A 21748-nucleotide genomic window follows, 5' to 3' on the forward strand; every position below is an offset into this window, starting at 1 on the left:
CCTTGTTTGTTCTCATGGGGACTGGATTTTGTACCTTTTCTAGCTGGACTCTTGAAAGCCAGCCTGTGTCCAGCTGCGGTGAATCAGCTTGTCCAAAGAGAAGTTCCCAGACAATGTCCTCAAGCAAGTCCTCGTGCAGATGAACCGGGCTGTGTGGCACAGGAGGTCCTGACAGGGCTCTGCACGGAGATTTGGGAGAAAATCATAGGTGATCTGACTGATTCCACATGGATGCAATGAAGGGATGGATACCCATCCTTGCTGCTAACCAGTGTCACGGCTACTGCGCCTCTGACCCAAGCAGACACACAGGGCTGAAGAAAACAAAAAATGCTACATCTTGAAGAAATTAACTTCATTAATTTCCTTCATCAAAACCCAAACTCTGTTGAAAGAATTTCGGCCCTGTTATCACGTTCAGCAGCAGCAGCAAGCTTGTGACAGTTCATGTCCCATTCTTGTCTGGCTGCTGCTCATTAAGCAAATCCAGAAATGCAGGTCCTCATCAGGCACTGCCATGACTCTGTGGGACTCAGAGGCCTCCAGACACCATCCCAAAAAAGAGAGTTCTGAAGTGGTTTTGTCTTTGTTCCTCCTGAGGCATCTTCAGAAACTCATGCCAGAAAGCTCCCCAGCTTTGTTTGTTTGTTTGTATTTTTTCCAGAGGTATCTGAAGTGTTTTTTGTTTTCCAGTGTGGATGAATTGGAGTACTGTGAGGATTTCTCCATGGAGTTAGAGCTGGCTTCCAGGGCGATATACAGCACAGTGAGGATCATGACTCATAAGGCAAATGCACAGCAATGTCCATCCCCAGCAACTCCAGAACGACAGCAGAGAGAAAGTATCTCAGCAAGGACAGCACGGGTGTGCCTGAGAAGGGGACAACTGTCTCAAACACGAATCCTACTTTTAAAAAGAAAGGGTCCTGGACAAAATGCCGGCATTTTCCTAAGATTTGGATACTGGTAGGTTAAGCAGTCATCTGAACCCCCAGCTCTCTCTGGCAGCAAGTTATCCCATGCAAGAGGAACATGTCACTGCTGGGGACAGGGCGGGGGGAGAGGGAGAAGCTGCTGGAGGAGGAGGCTCTGTGACACCTCCTCTGCTTCTCTCGCATAGCTCTTGCCATGGTAGCGCTTGGGGGCCCTGTCAAGAATGATTCTCCATGCCACAAGAAATGTACAAAGAGAAAGTTTTTGGCTTGGGCAGCTTGAAGTCACTACTAGAGATGAGCTGGGTGGGACTAGAGACATGTGGGGAAGTCAAGTGTGTTGCCACATGGCCAGTGGCAGGACAAGGACCTTCCCAAGGCCTCCCAGTGACTGGTGAGGAGTGTAGAACAGACTTGTATGCTTGCCTTTTTGACCAAAGGGAGTGAAAAAAACCCACATTCACGGCCAGGAAAATCCATTTCTGTTTTGCAGCTGAAATGTTTTGGAGCTGCCAGCTTAGTTTTGCTGATTAGTCCCACCTCAGACCCCTCCCGTGGTCTACTCCAGCCTGAGCACCCCACCGATCCCCAGCCAAATGTGTCCTGGCATCACAGCTTTCCCACAGCAGAGGATCCCTTGGCAAACAACCAAGCCACCTGAAAATCCACTTCTACTCAGCAGCTACTGCTAGACTCAAGTGCAATCTGGGGCTTGGAAAACACAGCTTTACTTATTTTAATTAAAACCAAGTCCCTCCACCCACACTTGCCTCTCTGTCACTCTCGCTTTCTCTCCCCAGCCCTCTGACGCATTTCAGCAGACATGTCATCAGACTCTGCTTCAAGGGAGGGGAGCAGCCATCTAATGCAGCCTCTTGCATCAGTATCCCACCCTTCTCTGGGGAACTGAGACGATGGGCTTGGCAAGCAGGAGGGAGGCTGCTGTGTGAGCGAAGGAATACACGGACGTGTCGGCGTGTTTGTGCTTCAGTGGGAAAGTGGAGGGTGCCTAAATGCAAAGCCCCATCTTCATCCCCTGTTCCTGGACCAGGCTCCCCAGGCGCCAGTGGATACTGGTCTCAAGGCTGGGGCAGGGATGAGACAACATCCTCCTTCCTGATAGCATCGCCAGACGACAGCCAATTCTCCGTGTGAAAACTAATGGGAATCTCTAAGGATGCCATAAACTGCACAGCTCATATAATAAACCTAAATGCATGAAGATTTTAAAACTGGAAGCAGAAACATATGTTTCCCCATCCTAAATGCATACAACTCCCAGTCTGCCCCAGCCCCTGTGCCTCCTCTGCTCATCATGCTGGCTCCACTCTTCCAGGAGACCTTTGTCAGCTCTCAGAGACCCAGGGGGTACCTGGCCGTGTGAATGGGGGTGTTCAGGCCTAGAGCCTTCCTGGGAAATCAGCGGAGATTGGTACTTTATTTCAATGATGATCCAAGCACTTAAATCTCTATTTGATACTGCTGCCTGGCAGCTCACAGGTGCTCAGCCTTAGAAAAACCTTGTTGTCCTTTTAGCTTTCTAGCTGCATCTTTAAGACCTAATTTTAGGTTCCTACTTCTGAAAATGTATCTCGCCAACCTCACCACATGTAAACAAACATGTATTTTGACATCCACCTCCAAGTCAAGAGCTTAATTTCAAAACATCTCTGTTTTATTTTAACACGTGGGAAAATAGCAATTTTTAGGCTACCCATTAATTACCAGAGTCATTAGTAAGGATTTAATCATTATAACAAATAATCCGAAGGTGTATATGCCTAATTAAGTGGATGTGCCTAACAATTTCCAGGGAATGACACATGCATGTGCCCTGCTAAGTATATCTGCACATCTCAGTGAAGCACAACCTGAGAGTTTAACTGGGGCCAAACTCATTGCAGGGCCAAACTGGCCCAGGACCAGAGACCTCAGCGTAATAAATGAATGGACCTCACCCTAGTTCCTTCCTCAAAAGACTTCTGGGTTTCCATTTTTACCTTAACATGGCATGCAGATATTTGCTGTTGGTCAGGGCTGATTCTATCCTGGTATAAAATACTTGCTGTAATTAGTGCAGGGTGCCATCTTCTCCACTAAGCTCATTTTGAGCTGTTGCTACATCCCCACAAGTTAAACAAGATATGGGTTGGTCTCTAATGGGGTGATCTTCCAGCCTGAGTAAGGCTCAGGCTCAGTGCACCACAAGCATCCTTACAATCCCTTGCCTGTTCTGCCCAGCTGGCATGTATTTTGAGGCAGGAAGGATATGTTTCAGGGTGTTTTACCACCACACAGCATTTCAGGACCCTGCAATCAGCAGAAGCGTTTGAATGCCACCTCTGCACTCACAGCATATTTTACATTTTGCCTTCTTTTCCCAAGTGGAGACCACTCAAGACTTTTGTGAGGGCTCAGAAAATTGCTGCTGGACCAGGAACTGTTTTGCCCCAAAAGGGTTCAAGTGATTCACTGAACTTCCAAGCATTTTGAAGCTCACTCGCCACTAGACATAATAAACCATCACAACATCACTCATGCAGAGAAGACCGTGTGTCAGTGCTCCGCAGCAGGAGCACACAGGCTTTTGCCAAGCATGCAGTGGTATCTGGATATCTGTGAAAGCCAAGAGCAAGCAGACTAGCCAACCCTCTTCACTGGCACGAGGAGGGCAAGTTCACACATCATCAGGTTTATGCTGCCTGCTAAATATCCCAGACAAGGACTGGGCACACCAAAACACCAGGTACCGGCATCCTTTCAGGTGACGAGTGTGGGTGCCAGCTCACAGCCTCTCCATGTGCTTCCACAGAGACATTTTCTGCATTTTCTGCAAGCCAGACCATCTCCCTGCTGTGCTGCTAGCTATTTGGGCACATATATATCTGCTGAATCTGCCATATTTCTGCCTGGATTTCAGGCTCCCTAGCAGCACTTCACTACCTGGCCCATGCACGGTGCTGCCTGGCCCAGGTACAGACAATGTACAGAGGGGCTTCTTCCGCACCACAGCACAGAAATGCAGATATCTATGACAAAGAGCAATTTTTTAAAACACTTCAGTGCTACGCCTGGAAAATTTGTGAACAGGCACGGGGATGCTGCCCCAAGAAATTGGGGAGTGAAGTAGATTCAGTCAGCAGCAGTGCTGCCCAGTGCCACACAGCTCCAGCAATCCAGCATCAGGCGCCTCAGGGCAGCACCATGCACAAGGCTGAAAATTCTGCTTGAGATCTTCCAATTGCAGAGGCAAACAACCTACCACATGACCAAGGGGAAAGTCCTCTGGCTGCCTTTCAGGTGATCTTGCACAATCAGCCCTGGTACAAATGGGCAACAAAAGGGAAAGCACCCCTCCTGAATTTTGGCAGGATGAGAAGTTGTTGCTCTGGCACTTGCTCTGGTGTAATTCAGAACACAGAAAGAAAGCTACTTTGCACTTCCCCCTCTGCCTATAGGACCCAGGGTTTCCTCTCCTGCGTGTCTGGGGTCCTCAGCTGCTCTTGGAGGGCAACAGGAATGAGAGATGCTGGCAGTGGGGGTGAGGGTGGTGCTTGCAACGTAACTGTCCCTTTGGCTTCATGCAAAGCTCACCAAAGGGCATTCCATGAAGACTGCAGGTGATATTTTCTTCTGCTGTAGTAGGAAAATCAGGAAGTAGCCCAAGTGAATGAGTAGTTGCAGCACAGAAGCTTGATTATCTGCTTGACTGGTCAAAAGATGCATAGCAAGCAAGACTTTCAATCCGAAATCAGTTTGTGGAAAACAAAGAGTGTAAAGAATGAAGAAGATTTTAGATAAAGAAGAATCAAAAGAAAGAGGATGCCTGGAAGCAGAATCTGTCACCTTTCAGAGTCATTCAAAAACCTTTTATTCCAGATCAGGAAGGTAGGCTTCAACTACGTATTGCTGGAACTAAGGCCAGGTCTTCAAACAGCTTTAGCAGCAGCTCTGGTACCTCTAAGTATTGTAGGAAATATTAGAGCAGAGCAACAGAAAAACTAAGCCTATGTAATCTATGGCAAAATAAACCACTTTTTTTTTTTTTTTTTTAATTGAACTCCTTCAAGTGTTCCATAAAACCAAGGCACGCTGCCTCTGATGTCACAGCACTGGTCCAGCTGGGAGTGCAGAGCCTCTCCCATTCCTTGATCATTCCACTGCCCTGTGCCTCTCTTTCTCTCCTTTTAACAGAAGGATCTTTGTCTAGAGCAGAAGACTTGGTCATCTGTAGTCCTCTCACACCAGCAGATGCGCAGGGCTGCAGTAAACACGACAGCACAATTAATAACCAAAATTAAGTCTGCAAATGAATGCCATGACGACAGCAAGCATGACATTGCAGAAATATTATTCATGTGCCAGGCAGATAATCGCAGACTTGCACCAGTCTGGGACCATTTTATTTGGTGGTGATAAGATAGCAGCCACAATAAAGTTAACTGTGTCTCCACTGGCTGTTAAAAGGAGAAGTGGGGGTTCTTTGACCTCTGGCATTCCAGACATCTCTCAAGATTATCAGAACAGTCTTTTCCAGCCTTTAAACCTTTGCCTAGTTCTACAGATCTGCCACACAAGGTGCAAGTGTAAAGCTTAAGGATCCTTTCCCATGTGAGGGAAGCAGCCTTCTCCAACAGAATGTACTTAGGAACGTGACTTAAACACATGCCTGACAGTGAGAATGTTCTTAAAGGTCTTCCTAAGAGAGTCCTCAAAAGTGACCTGTGGTTTGCCACACCAACACATTGCCTGAGGCACCAAAAACTAGATTTGAAAAGGGTTACAGCTAGATTTGAACATCTTGTCCATAAAAGACAGAGAGGTCCAGCACAGACTTGTCCATGCAACCACACTGCCTATTTTATTTCATGGCTTTCCCTGCGGAGATCAGGTGGGCTGGACCAATACAAAGGTGGAGAGGAAAAAAAAAAGAAACAGTAAAAGGAGAAAATAAGAAAAATAGGACAAGAAAGTGAAAGAAAACTGGAAAAAAATATTAAAAAATAATAAGAGGGGAAAGAGAAAGAGAAAGAATTAGGAAATGGTCAAGTGCAGCCAAGGAAGGGTGTTGGCTCAGGAAAAGAAAACAGCTGAGGAAAGTGTATATCGTGCTGTGTCAGGAGGGGGGCGGAAAAAGGCCGATAGGCTGGTCCTTGCTTCAGGAACTGAAAGATTGGGGAGACTTAAGCTCTGTTTCTGCTCCTTCCAGAAGCTGGGTGAATTTATCAACCGTGGTTAATGAGCATCTCAGATGTCTCGGGAGCCCTAAAGCAAGTAATGCTTAAGCATCTGTTAAGGATCTGTTGCCTCTGTCCCAAAGGAAGCAGTACAGAGGAAAGTGTTTTTTTCACCCCACAGGGACTTCAGGAAGATAAACGCCTACCTGAATAAAGCACAGGTGGCTTGTACAGGTACTGAGTGGCAGAGGGGACACATTACAAGGGCAAACTGCCTCTGTAGTGGCAGGACTGAACTGTAGTGACAGGAGAATGCATACAAATTGGAAGAGGGCAAATTTAGCCCAGATATTAGGAAGAAATTTTTTACTGTGAGGGTGGTAAGACACTGGCACAGGTTGCAGAGTTATCTTACCTTTGATAAAGCACTCCTGTGCTCTTGGAGATTATTTTCTTTCACAAGTAATATCCAGCTAGAGACTTTTAGTTCTGACAGAATCAAGACAGACACAAAGTTTATCAATAACCTCTATCCATATTATCAGAAATGAGCAAGAATTGGCAAAGAGATTGCAGGGAGAAATGTTACACTCCAGCAGAATGTATTTCCTACTCTCCCCTTGCAATAATCCTGGCAGGTTCTTCATTCAGAGCTTGTCTGTTTCTCATAATTTCTGGGCTGCCCTGTGAAGAAGGCAAGGACAGAGGACAACAGGACAGAGGATGGGCAGAGAAGTCTGAAGGCCATGCTTTTCTTTGAATCCCAAGTGCTGGTCCAGTCCAAACTGGTTGATTTTTAAGCAGGAAACCTTCCTCAGGGAGATGTTGCTTTAGGTTATTTTCTTTGTTGTGCTCATCTGCTGAGATCCATATTCCCTCTTTCCTAGCACAGACTCCAGCTCCCTATTTTGTGGCCATTCCAGACTCAAGACCCTTCTGTTTCAAGTTCAGTGAAATGCCCCTGGACAAATCATATTTTCTCTAGCTTTTCCTCCAACTCTTTATCTGTCTCTCCTTCAAGCTTCCAGCTTCATGTGCCAGATGACTTCATGCAAGGAGAGCGTCCCTGGGGTGCTGACAGCACATCCCTCATGCCAGTAAGGTAAAACTTGCTCCTAGTAAGAGGTGGCTCTGTCATAATCAGGCTTCACCTGATAATCAGGTACCACCCCTCACAGGACTCACTGCCCCTTTCTTTGAAGCATGCCTTTAAAGTGAGAATGAGTGCTTCTGGCTTCTTTGTTGCACCTAAATTCCCTGATACTGAAGTGCCTTTTCTCCTCCTGTGGCTCCTCCAGTTTTGCAAAGATCTCACAATCTCCAGCTTCACTTTCCTTCTACCTGACCTTAGATGATGACTCTTGCAGCCTGGGTTCCTCCTGTACAGCACTGTCTGGAATTATCTGTCTCCTCTGGTGACAGTGAAGCCCACAAAATCTGCCTCACCCAGAGCAAGAAGGTGCAAATCCCTGCCTTTCTAGTGTAGACCAGGTTTTTTAGTGTAGTTCTGGCTTTTCCCCTCAACCAGACAAGGGTACACAGACACAGGAACCACTGCTTGCACTGCAGCTTGAGAAGCAGACTCAGTTTCTTTGCAGAGCTCCTGTGTAAAGACAGAGAAGCTTCCAAGCCCTACGTCAATTTTACACAGAAAATATTCTCAAATTAACCATGCAGGAGCATTTAGTGACATCAGCAACCTTAGCATCAAGTTTCTCGTGCCCATTGCTGCTGGAGGTAGATTTGCCATCCATATTCCTTACTGTAAACATTTATTGTGTCCTAAAACTTCCCATCCTCACTCTGTGACTATGCTTGAGGACATTTCTTCCCCAAGTGTATGCAGGTTGATGCAGTACTGAATCAAACAGCACAGAAATGCTCCCATCACCCTGTTGTGATCATGTATCCCTGATCTAACTGTTCACAAATCTTGATATACCTGACAACCTCACACTTGTATTTTCTTGGAGAAGAAATTTTTCTCAAACAGGCTTTAATAACCCACTCCATGGATTAAGTGTTGAGGGTCAGATCGAATTTAGACATGTGACTATCAGCAGAGAGGAAAAGAGCCTTGTCTGCTGTGATCTGTAGTACTGAACACAAAAACCTTCAAAGGGTTTGGTCTGCATTTCAAACTTTGCTTATTGCAAGAGGCACATTCATTTCTCTACAGCAAAGTTCGCTCCAAGCCCACAATAAAGAGTGAAACAGAAACTACACAAAGCTTCTTTGGAGAGTCCAGAGCAAAGCTGCCTAAAAACCTGGAGTTGCTCAAAACAAGTGCCTGAAACAAATTGTTAAAAATCAAAGCTCAAATGGAAAGGTTGGGTCCAAGTCCAAACACCCCTGAAGTTCTGCAGCTTCTCAGCCCATGACATGTTTGGGAGGGGATCATCTCTCACAGGCTGTCAGCTATTGGAAACAGGACCTGAGAGTTTGTTCAGTCGTGCAGCTTGAAATACAGACTGGCCATCATCCATCAACTGCACCGAGGCATGCTCACGCCCTCTGTGTCCTGCAGGGGCTTTCCTGAACCAGGTCCAAGAAGCAACTTAGACCTCAATATGAAGGAGACATCAAATCTGTCTTGCAGATATTTAATTTTTTTTCCCTTCTCTCATCATCCCGTGCCTTCCTAAAACTAACAGAGAAACAGTTGTGTGTGCATACGAGCAGCCTGGAATCAGTGCTCTTCTGCTGGGTTCTTATGTTACATTCTTTTGTGCTACATACAATTTCCACTAGGACATTTTGTCCCCCAGGCTTCATCAGCCAGTCTATTACATCCACCCCCCTGCACCCCCCGCCTCCTTCTGGTTGCATAACTTTAGCCAGGATGTTAAATTAACTCTCTTCCAGATGAGTCTGACATAATCTTATTTACTTTCATAGAGCATATGCCAGTATGCAAATACATTACTCAGCACTATCGACTCTGCACTTTTCACCAAACTATTACTCTTTGTTTTGTTAACGATGGTTCACTAGATACCAGACAGGAACATTGCTGTGCCAAACAGCAGGACACTCATGTCTAGCAGGACAAATCCGGTAACACTGAAAACTAAGTCTGGCTGGCATTTGTGAAGGTTCACAGCTAAGGGAGGAAAACAACCCATTTCCCACCTCACTGAACTCCTTTAGGTCGTGTTTTTGCCCTCTGAAGGAAATCACAGCCAGCTCCTCCAGATCTCCAGGACACAGGCAGCCACAAAGGTGAAGCCACCCAGAGTGACTTCACATCTAGCGGTGACACGGTGCCCGTGTTTAAACATCTCTCTGGCTCACAGGCACAAGCCCAGCTGCCTCCGGGCTGTGTGGCAGGGCAAGACCGGCCTCACAACCCACTCCTTGTGCCTGTGCTTGCCATGAGAAGGAAAGCCAGGTGCAGAAGCCAAAATAACAACTCCTCAACCAGGAGTCCCGTGTCCACATCCTGGGGTCAAGGGACACGTGTCGCCCGTGGAGGTGAGGTCAGTTCTCAACAGCTCTGCTGCCCACACACGGGCTGCCACACCAAAGGCAGGTGTCCACAAGAAGGCAGGAACAGCCCCAGGCATTTGTCTTCTGGCAGATGTAACCTCTGGGCGAGGCCTGTGTGAGGTGCACTGTCAAAACCATGGACTCACGACTGATTCCTGTGTCTGCCTGAGACAAACACACAGCCACAACCAAGCTGAACAAGAAGAGTCAGCAAATCCCCCCTTCTACCCACTGCAGCAGTCCCATTTCATGGGAGGTAAAGAAATCACAAAAAAATGGTGGCGAAATTGGATCAGAGGAGACTTCCTGCAGTCTTGCTTGCTAGCTACTGTGACCCACCGTGGGCTTCCAAGACGCAAAACTGCACTTGGAGCTACATTTTGCACATGACCAGAACACAGCTAAATGCACAAACGGGCACAAAAGGGCTTGAAAACAGCATTTCCAGACTGGAGAACAAAAGCACAGCAAGTAAACACGAGGAAGTGAGAAGTTCAGCTGAAATGCCAAAGCAGCTAATTGTTTGAATTGCCTTTTCTTACTGCTGTGGTGGGTCTGGGGATGGTCCTGCTGGGCTGCCTGTCCTCCTCCAGGGGCTGATCTACACTCACGGGTTGCTGTCAAAGTTTTGGGAAAAAAACAGGGACATGAGGCAGAGGGCAGGTGTCCAGAGGCTGCTCTCAGGCTGAGGCAGCTCTCTGGCTATTCAAGGGAAAGAAGGCTCATGCTGTCCTTATTTCTTCTGCTAACACCTCAAGGTGGAACCACCAACGTGCACATAGGAAAGAGGCTCTTTGATTCAGTGAGAAACACCACTCCATCTGCCCAGTAAATACACTCACTTTAATAGGGCTCTGGCCTTGCTAACCACATCCTACACCAGCCTATTTATGGCACAGTTAAAAATAGCACAGACCTTTCACATGGAATTGGCGTTTCTACTGGTTTTAATTGTTAACCAACTTGGAAATACTTTTTTAATCTGGAACTTGCTGTGTTTTTTCTTCAAGTGAGGGAAGTCTAAGTTTTTTTCCTGCAGGCTCGTTTTTCTCCCTCTGTTTCACGTCTGATTACATTTAGCATGGATGTTTCTGATAAACTCACATGCCAAGAGAAAGTATTACTTTCTTTCATCCTTGAACATCTCAAACTCATATTTAATAACTGCAACTTGGTATGCTGATCAGTTTTCAATAAAGGCTACACATGCTTTGCCAGGGAAGTATATTTAAATAGGGCTGAACTATCTGTTCCTGAAAAATTATCAGAATTGTATGGTGTGTCCTCTTCATCAAGTAAAGGGCCTTCATCCTGCTAGCAGCTTTTTTGTGAATGACTTGAAAAGGTAAATTTAGTCAAACAAACAAACAAAATTGTGGACTTATGCCATGCCAGTTATCCCAAATTGTTAGCCTGGGTTAAAATAATATCTCAGTGACAAATACTTCAGATGTAACAGCAGGACACACAGATATTGGGAAGGGAGTGGATGTGTTTCTCAGAGACCCCAAATATCCATGGAGAAGCTTTTGGGTTCATTGCTTTAAGAGAACAAGGAGGGGAAAAATGGTGTTCCAAGCAGGTTTTTTTACTTTTTATCAAGATCACACACATGAACCAGACTCTACCACCATCTACTAGTCAAGATCTAGAAATTGTAAGGCCCACTCAGCTTTCCTTGAAACTTAACACTTCTAATGTCATTTATTTTAGATGCACTACTTGCCTCTGATAAACATTAAGAAATTATTGTAGGGGACCATCACCAAAGTAATGTTTTTCTCCTAGGTGTTATCAGCTCACAGTCACTCTGGCAGGTGTGATTGTAGGAAAGGTGTGGAAGAAAAGCAGCACAAGCTTCACTCTTTTTGAAGAGAATCTGTGAAGCCAATCTATGAGGTGAAGGAGGGAGGACTGTCATAGAACAGGGGAAAATTGGCAGAACCCACAGGATTCCTGCATGATACAGGAGTGGAAGAGCAACTGCTAATCTCCAGTTTTTCTCTGGCCTTTTCTCAGGAAAAAAAAAAAGAAAATAGCACCACCACTGAAGTCAGTGTCACCAGGTCTCACCACCCCTTACTAATCAGTTTAGCCTCACTGAATTCACATTATCTCAGCCAAAGATCCACCAGGCAAAGCAGCATCTCATTACTATCTCATGTCTTTTGCTTAATTCATTTCCTGTGTATTCCCTACATAGCTCCAAGAAAAAAAATGTAGTAAGGCTGTGAGATAGTATATTGATAAGACTGCACAAAAAAGGATATGCATGGGTGAAAAAAGAAGCAGGACCCTCTTTTCAACCCATTTTTTTTTAGCTTTTCCCTGCCCCTGCTGGAAACTGGCAACTACCTGAGTATTTGTTGCCCTCCACAAGTGGCTCATTCGTGGAGTGAAGTCATAGGTCTGTGCTTACTCCATTGAGTATAAGCATGGAGATGACTCTGACTCACAGGTCCAACACTGTGACTTGACTGCTGCGTACAGGCTGTTAATTTTCCTTTTCTCCAGGATTTCAGTAAAAAATACTTATTCACATCACAGCTAATACGTTCATCACTGTCTGTTTCACTCTACACTTAGAATTGCTCCAGGCAGTGCCACTCAATCACTTTCCTACAACAATAAAAGAGTGCTTCTTTTCCTCACATTACCACACCTAGCACAACATAATTCCAAGGCTAAAAATCATCCTCCATTCCCGAACAACATTATTGACTTAGCCCTTACCTTAAATTAAATAGGAATATTTCAATATTTCATTCACAGTATTTAAATTTTCCATGTCATAGTTTGAACTACTGCTCCAGGTAGTCACGCTGTGACCTTGACCACTGTTAAGCATCTGGCCATGAAAATAAATGTTTGTCCTTCAGGGTCATGCTTTCAGTGTGTCTGCATAACACTGTGGGACACAAGAGCTAGGTAGGTGTCTTCCGTATCTTCATGGACCACGCAGAAGGAAGTCACAGATAGCTGAGAAAACCTCCTGTGAAATATTAGTGCTTAGGAGAGAAGTGAGCAGTCAGTGGTGATGAGCACACAGAGAGCAGGGGGAGGATGGGCAGTGAAAATCTGATGTGATAAACACCTGCAGCAGCCAGGAGTGGGATGGAATGATGCAAAGGCTATTACACAGCAACAGAAGGAAACTGAGTCAAGAAAAGCTCAGAACCACTGTCTGGAGACATCTCTTTGTCATGTCCTCTCTTAGGCTACTGGACATTCAAGCAACTCACAGCTTTTGAGTCACTGTAAAGCAGACCCAAGAACTGGGATGGGGAGGGAGCCCATGTACCCTGAAGCAAATTCTTTATTCTCCAGTCTTTTTGCATGTTTTTCCACCATAACCAAGAAGGTAGCTAACCACGTACCAGCGTTCCAGGCTGCTCTTGAGAAAAGTCACGTGCAGCCTTCAGGACATCTGAAACACACGGGCTTTGTCTCAATTGTAAAACTCCTCCTGGCTTCCAAAAACGGGGGCACAGATGAAGATGTTGCCACTCCTTTCCTGGGCACAGTAACCTCTGATGGCTGAGAGTCAGGCCAGTCTTTTCCCAAAAGGAAATGTGAGTGAACTCATTCAGCATTACTTGACAAGGTACTTGTTGGGCTTTGCCTGTCCCGAGGCTTCACCAGGCAGTTGAGGAGGCTCCTGTCACCCAAATTATGACAGCTCTGAGATATGGGAGGGGAAGAGGTTTTTTTCAAACAGAAATGGTTTTTTTCAGACAAATAAGGCCAGGCAGGATGGAGCTCTGAGCAATCAGGTCAAGTGGAAGATGTCCCTGGCTGTGGCAGACTGGTTGGAACAAGATGGTCTTTAAGGTCCAGTACAACCCAAACTATCCTGTGATTCTGTGATTCTACATTTAACTACATAAAGAAGAGAAAATTGAAGAAAATGGGGGAAAATGGCAGAGTGGGGGTGAGTGATACTAAAGAAAACGTAGACCAGGGACAACCTGGGAGTGTCAAAGCAACAAATCAACATCAGTAATATCTGCAAAGGAGAGGCAATGCATAGGAGGCTCAGAGACACAAGAAGCCTGGAGAAAAAGAGCTCACAGAGAACCTGCAAATACTGCAGGGACCAGGTGTGCAATGACAAAATATTGCAAGGATCACATGTGCAATGATGAGGTTTCTGCAGTCTGGGTCTCAGATTAAAGGAATCTCTTCTGTCTGTAATATCGAATACAGCACATGCAGTAACTTCCAAGAGAACTCTACCTATCAGCACCTTATGCCCATTTAAAAGGTGCCAGCCAGCTGATTATCCACCTTACAGAGAAGAAATATTATTTGGATTTTCATGGCTCTCACATCCAGATGCTAATAACTCACCAAGTGAATTAAAACTCCATTAAATTAAAGAGATATCTTCCTTTCCTTTACAATCCAACCATCTCATATTTCCCTGGTTCATGACCAAAACAGAGTGGGAGACTTAGGATCCTGTTATACCTCTGTGACAAAAATGTAAGCATTCAGAGGAGGAGCCACAGGACTTAAATATCCTTTTTGGTCACCAAAGTTACAATATAATGCAGAGCAGGACCAGCCCCTTTTTAGGTGATGGAGCACAGCTACACACACACAGATTTGGGTGTAAAGAAGGTGTCACTTGTCTGGTTGAGAAGCTTTCAGTCACAGCAAAATCCAGTTTAACTTTAAAAATCACTTCTGGCACTGAAGGCCAGAGCTGCTAGTGTTGTGGTAAGTCCTGCAGCACTGGCCAGATCCTTTTAGGGAAATATCCATACAAACTCTTCTTCCCCAGCCTCAGCCCACCAAAAGCTCACCCTCACAGAGGTGATTCAGTGCTTCAGATAGATTTCTAGGCTCACTCTTTCTCTCTCCCTCCCTCTGGAGGCAGATCTACACTCCTAATTCAGAGGGTAAGCTAGGTGTCCTCCACTGAGACACTACTCCCTGTTGTGTAAGACAATGGATTTGTAAAGCAAAGTAGATTTTATTGGTAGAAACACACCTTAGCAATCAGTCTTCTGGGGATAAAAATCATGGATTCATCTCACAATGCATATGTCCTCACTCATGGGATGCCAGCATCCAAAATTATTAACTGGTGTAAATACTCTATCTTAATTACTTGCACATTTTATTCATAGCCTTGGCCGCATTGGTTCTCTTAAGTCCCAAATCTATGCTACAAAGAGTCTAGCTAATTTACTCGGGGAGACTTTGAAGGAGTTCAGAAGCAAATACTCCTTTTTTAAGTTCAGCTGTATAATTTCTCTACAAATGGATGGTGTCCTGCCTCCCATTAAAAAAAAAAAAAAAAGTTGTGAAAAAATTAATGTTGCAAAACCAGGCACACAACATTTGTGTGCTAACAAACTGGATGTGCCAGAACTGAAGTTGCCCATGCCGCCGTCTCTTGGCCCCTTTCTTGCACTGCAAGATCACAAGCTACTTTCCAGAGAAGCTCTGCGTCACTGATGGATTGCTCAAGGTAGGTGTTGCTCGGTGTCAGACAGATTTATCCCTGCACTAAATTCCACCTAGGGCTTCCCATTGACTCGGCATCCCCGAAGGCCCAGCGCCTGCCAGTAGGAAGCACTTGGCACAGAGACTTAGGTGGAATTTAGACTGGCTGAATCTGGAGCCTAATGAGCAGCTATTCCTTATTTTGTTTCTTCCTCATTGTGCAGAGCGTGGCCCCAGGCCTCAATTACTGCATGCTATTCAAACCCTGCTCAGAATGCACCATTATTAATTTCCCCATGTTTTCTCATTACTAATTTCCTATGGCACTCCTTGTCCCCTGTCTCAGGGCCCTTGCAAGCACAATCTGCTTGATGGCAGCCCATGAAGTGAGCAGTGAATCTCACACTCAGCGAGGACAGACAGCTTAAAGTCTTCTGCTGGTCCAGGACAACCGTAGCGAGGTGTCCCCCAGGGCAGAGGCTGTTTTGTGCCACCAGCCATTCCTGTGCCTCTTGACTGGGCAGCCTCGTGGCTGTGTTGCTATCCGTGGCAAAGCTTCTCTGGAAGCAATGGAGCCACCAAAACTGTCCTTCAGCAATGCCATCATCATGCAGCGCCTATGTCAAAAATCCAAGAGCAGTGGCCATATTGCTCTCATTAAGTGAGCAAAGGACTGTTATCATAGAGTAATGGGCTCCTGCTGGTCCATTAATGCTGGAGCAAAGCTGGAGGCATTTATGGAAACAATGTGGAAAGCCTGGTATTTATTCTCAGAGCCGGCAGCGCTGGTCCTTTCTCCCAGTGCTCTCCTACAATGTCTTTATTCCTGCTCAAACGAGGGGGATATTTATCTAACCATTTCCTCTGCTGGATGCTGGTGCAGGGAAACAACAGATGTTCTTGACTTTGGCATAGTGAATAGTTTAGAAAGACATCTTGGGTGAATCAGCTGTCCAGGTCAATTTATCCACAATGCTGAGTGGGAGGAACCACTGAAAGACAGCAGAGGTGTTGTTTACCGTCCTGTGATTACCCAGCTCATTAGCACAAATCTAATTGCAAATATTCCTGGCTAAACTCAGGAGAACTTTTCTGCTTTGCTCTCTTAAGCAAATTCAAATGCATTACACACAAGAAGCAGCTATCCCCTGTATTTTCTATTTTTCTCCTATCCGGCAACTTAATTCTCTGTTAGGAAGAGTGTTATCAATTCATATTACATTCCTTGGAAGCACCACTTTTACTCAAACAAAAGAAACACAGAACTTGACCAGGGAGAAAGGTTTGAAAAATCCTCAAGCGGTGACAGCCAACTTTTCCTTGGTGGGTGTTGAAACCTGAATTTCTGCAGTATTAGACCTTCCATAGTAGCAAAACACTGCCGGTTTTTCTACACGCAGAAGAAACACCACACATCACAGCAGGTGTGCCAAAGTCTCCCTGGTTCCATCAGCTTCAGCAGCCACAAGAAAAATTAAATGAGTGAGGACATTGCTCCATTTCAGAATTATGCAGGCAGGAGAGGGGTGAACTGATTTTCTACTGCCACTGCTTGGGAGTGCTCTGGGAAGCCAAATCTGTAGTAAGGTGCTTCATTTTTATAAACAGAGATAATTAGTTACAGATTGCTACTTAAAAGGTGAGGAATACTGAGAAAGAGGGGCCTGGGACAGGGAGGATGGGGAAGATCTCTCCTGCATAGCTTTTCCACAGGGATTGAGGGGACTCGGAGACCATCAAATACTAAAACTCCTTCTTGCAGCAAAAAGAGGGATTCTTCCAGAGACACAGATAAATTAGCAGTTCCAGAAGCTACTGGACAGCAATGCCTTAAATATGTCACACAGATAATAATGAGAGAATCTGGTTCTGAAGGAGGATGCAGAAAGGTGAATTAATAGTAATCCAAGTTCCTGGCTTCTTCTTCAGAGACAGCTCCACAAAGCAGCTTGGTCTTCTCACAGATACACTTCCCTGCATCTTCTAGCACATACCAAACCCATCACCCATCAGTGGGGACCATCTGGTTAGCTAGCAGCTGGTAATTTCTCAAGTTTTCTCTATTTTTCTGTGACTCCTCTGGGAAAATACAATGCATCGGGCTCATGCATGCAAAAAAAAAAAAAAAAGAAAAGACCACAAACAAACAAACAGGAATTCATCCTCTTCGCTGTGTGCGAGTGTCCCCACATTACATGCAGGACTTTGAAAAGGATGCTTATTGTGGAGCTCTTGTTTGCACCAGTCCCACTGTGGGAGCTACTCATTTAAGTCGTTGTTAGAGTTTGGGGAACATCTAAATTCAAAGATGGGGCAAACACATTAAAAACGATGACAAATGGGGCTAACTCATCAAAGCAGGGATGCCTATGTTAGATTTAAAAAAAAAAAAAAGAAAGAGAAGCTCTTTGTTTTACACAAACGACTCAAGGTATTTTTGTCTCTTAGAGGAATTCAACAACCGTCAGATTGCTTGAAAGCAGAAAGCTGCTGCATGCCAGCGATCCTGGGCGGTACAATTGTGTGAGGGCAGTGGTTGGAGGACTAGATGGTACTGGATCAGGGAATCACCATCTCTGGAAATAGATACCCGAATTTCAGACAGGAGTTATCATCCTGGGGGGAAATTCAGTGGGAGCCACAATCTGACCTCTCCATTCGGCACTGCCAAGCCCACCACTAAACCATGTCCCACATCCACACGTCTTTTAAACATCTCCTAGAAAAGTAAAATAACTATCAACAAGATATGGTCGGGCTTTCAAAAGGCAGGTGAGAACAGATCTGGCCGCGGGCACTGCTGACATTCTCAGCATAAACATTTATGACCCTAAGCGTGCATGTGCCATCTGTGTATGTGCGCACTTGCTACTGCTTGGAACCTGCCTGGAACTGCTCACAATCTTCAGAGATGTGCCCTTTGCACTGTACCAATAATCCACAAGTGTAACTGCCAGCTGAGCAGGGGTTTATTTCTGTTTAACAAAAACAAAGCAACTCATGCAGAAACAGATAAATAAAGCCTGAGCTCAGTTGCACTTGGTGAGGAATATACAATACATGGCATAAAAAACCAGATCCCCAAGGACAGGTTTCCCTGAAGGAGAGGCCAGGAAGGCAGTTTGGTGGCCATGGCTCTGCACTGTCTCATCCTCCTTGGTGAGCAGAGATCCTGTGGGAGGAGGATGAATCCTCAGCACTGCACCACTCCTCTCCAGAGCGCACCTTGCACAGCAGGTGTATGTGTGAGCTCTCACACCTCCCCTCTCCCCGGGCTGCAGCGCAGCTAATTTGGGTGCATGGGACCTAGGAAACCCTCTAGATGCTGCATCTCCTCGAATTTCACCTGCTCTCCAGCAACCTTGTCAGGGCAACATGCAGCACAGCACCAAGGATTATGGAATTCCTACTTTTGATGAACCAGCGACAGGGATTTTATTGGATGTAACCCAGCATCAATGGGTTTGTTCCCAGTTCTCCTTTCATTATGTCGTGCCAGGAGCACGACATTATGGATCCTTTCATTATGGAGCAAGGGCCCTGGCAGCTGCTGGCCCTGTAGCCTACCTGCTGCAGCCTCCTGCAGGGATAACACTCTGCAATCCCAAAGATGTCAGGAAAGCATCTTGGTATCTGAACCCCAACGACACCGTGACACAATCTCTCCCACAGTCTGCAGTCCCTGATGCCATCAGCTGCTCCCACAGACAACCAAATCAAAGGGGGTAAGCTGCACACTGAGGTTCCTGAGAGGCAGTTTGTTGAAGACCAAGTTTCCAAACTTAAGCTTTAAAATAAACATTATCAAGATAGATTGGTCTTTGTTTCAGGCACAATCAACTCTACTGTTTTTCCTTCTTGTTGATGTTCTTAATGCTTTTTAATGTGTGATGCCATTTCCTGAGGACTGTCTCTGCTCCAGAAACCTGTGGCCTTCCTTGGCTTCTTTCTGTCTTTTGTGGTTTATACACACAGGTGACCAGTTTAGCACTGACTCAGGCTGGACACTAAGGCCTTTCACTCGGTCATTTTTACTCTGCTCAACACTTTGGCCACTGATATGAGTTGTCTGCATCAGGTAATAATTCTCCTGCCAAAACGGGTGAGCAGCACCAGTGGCAAATCTAGGGCAACCCCACTCCCACAGTGAGATGTGGTAAATGTGGAAGAAACTTCCTCCTTCCACCTAGGGAAAGGAAGAAACACAGAGAGGCCGCAGCAGCCTGGCACAGCGAGGGCTGCAGCAGACTCCTTTCTGTCCCAGCACAGCATCATCTGGAAAAATGTCATTGCACATCCCAAGGCAAGAGGCACACAAGTTCTGCGCAATTCTCTGAGTTAGGCAATCCCTGAAGTCGGCTTTGAATAGCACAGAAACATGCTGTGTTCTCAGTTAGTAGAAGGAAAGTTTTAGAGAAAATTGGGAAATTTGGAGCAAACTGAGGCTTGGAGAAGTGGTCAGCTGGCGACAGAAGGCATGTTAAAATAAATCTGCCCTAAGAAAACAGCATTTAGGTTGTTATGTAGGCTGGGAAAGCATTAGTTGTGAGCAGTTGCAAACTTCATGTATTTAATTTCCACACTCAGGACCATTTAATCACAGTCCTTATCATTTAAGGGAGGAAATCACTAATGTGCTTCATTAGTGAGAAAAAGAATGTGTTGATCTTTATGTGGGATGCTCAAATGCAGCTGTCATTGCACTTACCAATGCCTGCAAACATCCACTTTTTTAAGCACCCTGCCAACATTTACACAATTCAAAATCAAGACTCATGAAAGTGGGTCACATCTTTTTAACATGAATTTACACATACCTCACACATGTCTTCCTGAATTATCCAAAAATATGGCAATCAAATAAATTGTAATGAGATTGTGAAAGCAAACCTGTGTTATTTCAGTCCACAATATTCAAGCCTTCTCTTCCTAGAACCTATGAAGTTCTGGCATTTATTTCAACGATACCAGATCACTCATCTTCTTCTAAAGCATTCTCGTTCTCCTATTTCTAATAAGGGATGTGATTTTAATTTTGATGTTGGCCTCAAGTGATCCTGAGTTTGAAATTTGGATGAGGAAAATGCTGCATTGCTTGGGAGATCTGTAAGTTAACAAATTTACACCAAGAGGAAACAAACAAAAAACAACTGATGGGGAAAAAATGTTCAGGGAACTGCAAACCTCCACATCAGGGGCTTTCTCCTGAGACTAAGCTAGAAGGGAGGTTTGGACCTAAAACCGTTTGCATTCAGTTTGGATGCTCAGAGTGGTTGTGAGAGAGTCTTAAAGCACAAGCCCTGGATGGGAGTCACAGCTGCGACCTGCTCTGAGAGGGCTGAAAGGGGAAGGTGCCTCCTTTCCCTTCTTGGGCATCGTCCTATATTTCACCAGCCTTCATCTCCCCACGCTAATCCTTCTTGTACCGGTGGTTCCTGGCACATCTCTGCCAAGACACGGACTTTGTGCAGGAAAAAAAAAACCAAACCGCTCTGCTTTTTAGTGCCAAAGTTATTAATAATTAACATTCATAACACAAAACCGGTAAAACCAGCTCGGCAAAATAAAGCCCGGCAGTTTATTATTATTTTAGGGTTTAATTTACTCATCCTAAGTTACTCAGGCTCATGTTTGCAAATCACGCAGAGCTGCGACTTCACCCCTCCGGCCCGACCAGTTCTGGAGAGCGGCCGGCGGCGCCGGGGGGCAAGGGGGCGGCTGCCGGGGGGAGTGACAGCCCGCAGACCCCACCGCACCGAGCGGGCCACCGCCGGGAGGACCGGGACACAGTCCCCCCCCGTGGCTCCCGGCCGCACGGGGGGCGAGACGTAGCGCATCGGGGAGCACCGGGACACAGCCCGTCGGGGCTGCGCGGCGCCGGGGCGCGGCGCCGGCTCGCCATTGCCCTCTGGAGGAGCCCGCGCCGTTCTCTGCGGTTCCCCGCGGGGCTGTGCTCTGTTTTGGGATAGTTTTGTAATTTTCTTTAATTTTTTTTTTTTTTTTTTTTTTTTTTTAAGGAGTATTCCCAGCCTCGCACCCACTGCGCCTTCGGCACCGTCGGGAGTGGGGCTGCCCGGCCGCGGCTCCCCGGACCACTGGGTCCCGGTGACAGAGGAGTCGAGAATTAGCCCAGGGCTGGCACGGGCCGTATTGAAAGGACCGCGCCGTCGGGGCGGTTCGGAAAATGAACAAAAAGGGGAAAGAAAGAAGAATTTTAAAAAAGAAAGAAAAAAATTTTAAAAAAGGGAAAAGGGGAAAAGAAAAAGAAAAGTAGGGAAAAAAAAAGTTAAGGAAAAAAAACTAAAGAAAACGAAAAGTGATTTTAAAAAAGGAAAACGCAAGGCTGGGGGGAAGGGGGAGAGGCACCGCCGGCCGCTCGGGATGCTCCGTTCCACCTCCTCCCCTTCCACGCGGGGCCGACGATTCCCGGGGTGGGAGTTCCCACCCCGCCGCCGGTGCCGGAGCCCCCGCGGCGCGCGGGCATCCCCGGCGCGTCTGTCCCCGTGTCCCGCCCCCCGAGCCCGCGTCACCGCCCGCGCCCGCGTCACGGGGCGCTCGGGGCGGAGCCCCCGCTCTCTCTGAGCGCTCCCGGGGCCCGTCCCCCCCCTTTTCCCCACATGTCCGTTTGTTGTCGCCGTCGCCATGACGGCGGGGGCGGCGCGCCCGCGAAGTGAGGTGATAAGAGGGAGCGGCGGG

This window comes from Corvus hawaiiensis, chromosome Z, assembly GCF_020740725.1.
Source record: "Corvus hawaiiensis isolate bCorHaw1 chromosome Z, bCorHaw1.pri.cur, whole genome shotgun sequence".
Taxonomy (NCBI): domain Eukaryota; kingdom Metazoa; phylum Chordata; class Aves; order Passeriformes; family Corvidae; genus Corvus; species Corvus hawaiiensis.